This window comes from Pongo pygmaeus, chromosome 5 (assembly GCF_028885625.2).
Source record: "Pongo pygmaeus isolate AG05252 chromosome 5, NHGRI_mPonPyg2-v2.0_pri, whole genome shotgun sequence".
NCBI lineage: Eukaryota > Metazoa > Chordata > Mammalia > Primates > Hominidae > Pongo > Pongo pygmaeus.
Window position 1 is genome coordinate 37476469 of NC_072378.2, and position 2708 is coordinate 37479176.

At 47.5% G+C, this 2708-nt stretch overlaps 1 pseudogene; it reads left to right on the forward strand.

Annotated features, from left to right (window-relative positions):
* The first annotated feature begins 1980 nt into the window (after positions 1 to 1980).
* Positions 1981 to 2492, forward strand: LOC129038632 (large ribosomal subunit protein uL11-like; annotated as a pseudogene).
* Positions 2493 to 2708: the final 216 nt, after the last annotated feature.

A 2708-nucleotide genomic window follows, 5' to 3' on the forward strand; every position in this document is an offset into this window, starting at 1 on the left:
AGTGCAGTGGAGTGATCTCGGTTCACTGCAACCTCCGCCTCTTGGGTTAAAGTGATTCTCATGCCTCAACCTCCCAAATAGCTGAAATGACAGGCATGTGCCACCACATCTGGCTAATTTTTGTATTTTTAGTAGACAGGCTTTCACCACATTGGCCAGGCTGGTCTCGAACTCCTGACTTCAAGTGATCTGCCCACCTCGGCCTCCCAAAGTGCTGGGATTATAAGCATGAGCCACCGCGCCCGGACAGAGATCACTTTTAAACGAATCATATTACAAATCAAAAAGTGTCTGGAGGAAAATGCTAGAAAGCACAGGATCTGGAACCAGAGCCCAAAGGAAATGGGGAAGGGGAGGTTAGGGGGATGGGTATCTGGCTTAGAGAAAGGAGTTTATCTTAAATATCTGGAAGAGGGATTACATTTGTGTTTAGAAGATGCACTAGAACCCAGAGGGAAAAGCCAATGCGAAACAGACTTTGCTCCATCAAAGGACTGTCTGATACGGCCTTTCACAGGCAGAATGAGCTTTTCAAGAAGTGAGATCCCTGTTACTGGAAGTGTTCAAGCAGCAGAATTTGGAGGCATCCCCTCTCAAGGATTGTCAGTTCACATTTGTTCTGTACCTACTATGCTCTGCAATAGGGGCAGGGCTGAGAAGCTACAAAAGCAAAGTTATCATGCTTTTGCCTAAATAATATCATGTGATTAGGGCTCTGGCTAAGGTATGTGCAAGGGTGATGAGAGGGAGAGGAAGGTGGAGCTTCCCAGAGGGGGTGACACTGCAGCTGGGTCTCAGGCATGCAGTCAGATACCATGAAAGAATTCCTTGGCAGGGCTGGGCACATCCCAGCACTTTGGGAGGGAGGCTGAGGCGGGAGGATAGCTTGAAGCCAGGAGTTCAAGATCAGCCTGGGCAACAAAGCAAGACCTCATCTCTACCAAAAACAAAAAAAAACAAAAAAAAAACCTAGGCAGGGTGGTTGGGAGTTGGGGTTAAATGACCTTATATTTTCTAAGATCCTAAAATTAGGCTACATTTATTGCCAGGCGCAGTGGCTCACGCTTGTAATCCCAGCACTTTGGGAGGCCAAGGCGGGCGGATCACGAGTTCGGGAGATCGAGACCATCCTGGCTAACACGGTGAAACCCCGTCTCTACTAAAAATACAAAAAAATTAGCCGGGCGTGGTGGCGGGCGTCTGTAGTCCCAGCTACTCGGGAGGCTGAGGCAGGAGAATGGTGTGAACCCGGGAGGTGGAGCTTGCAGTGAGCCGAGATCGTGCCACTGCACTCCAGCCTGGGCGACAGAGCTAGACTCCGTCTCAAAAAAGAAATAAATAAATAAAATTAGGCTACATTTATTAAACAACTTAAAGTCCATCAGTAGGGTCCTGGCTATATAAATTGAGGTCTATCTTTAGAGTAGAATAATTTTCATCTGAAATATAATCTACGATGTTCTTTACATACTGATATAAAATGATCTACAAGACACACTAGGTGAGAAAAGTAAGGTTCATACACCGTGTGCCATGGACCAAACTTTGAATTTTTTTATTTTTATTTTTATTTTATTTTTATTTACTTATTTTTTCAAGACAGTCTCGCCCTGTCGCCCAGGCTGGAGTGCAGTGGCATGATCTTGGCTCACTGCAACCTCTGCTTCCTAGGTTAAGCAATTCTCCTGCCTCAGCCTCCCAAGTAGCTGGATTACAGGCATGTGCCACCATGCCCTGCTAATTTTTTTGTATTTTTAGTAGACATGGGGTTTCACCATATTGGCCAGGCTGGTCTTGAACTCCTGACCTTGTGATCCGCCCACTTCTGCCTACCAAAGTGCTGGGATTACAGGTGTGAGCCACCCCACCCACCCAACCTTTGAATTTTTAAAAGGGGTTTAGTGGGCTTTTCGGCTCTCAGCTCGGAGGAGGCCAAGGTGCAACTTTCTTCGGCCGTCCAGAATCTGGGTTCATCCGACACCAGCCGCCTCCACCATGTGGCCGAAGTTCGATCCCAGCGAGATCAAAGTCATATACCTGAGGTGCACCGGGGGTGAAGTCGGTGCCACGTCTGCGCTGGCCCCCAGGGTCGGCCCCCTGGACCTGTCTCCAAAAAAGGTTGGTGATGACATTGCCAAGGCAACGGGTGACTGGAAGGGCCTGAGGATTACAGTGAAACTGACCATTGAGAACAGACAGGCCCAGATTGAGGTGGTGCCTTCTGCCTCTGCCCTGATCATCAAAGCCCTCAAGGAACCACCAAGAGACAGAAAGAAATAGAAAACATTCAACACAGTGGGAATATCACTTTTGATGAGATTGTCAACATTGCTCCACAGATGCGGCACCGATCCTTAGCCAGAGATCTCACTGGAACCATTAAAGAGATCCTGGGGACTGCCCAGTCTGTGGGCTGCAATGTTGATGGCCGCCACTCTCATGACATCATAGATGACATCAACAGTGGTGCTGTGGAATGCCCAGCTAGTTAAGCACAAAGGAAAATATTTCAATAAAGGATCATTTGACAAACAAAACAAAACAAAAAGGTCTAGTGACACACACACACGCACACTCACGTGCATGTTTTTACTGGCATAATTTAACGTCCCTGGGCCACATGGGTTGCCTTTGAGAGGGGAAGCGGCTAGGAAACAAGTCTGTGAAACTATTTTACATACCCTCCTGTGCCCTTAGAATTTTAACTG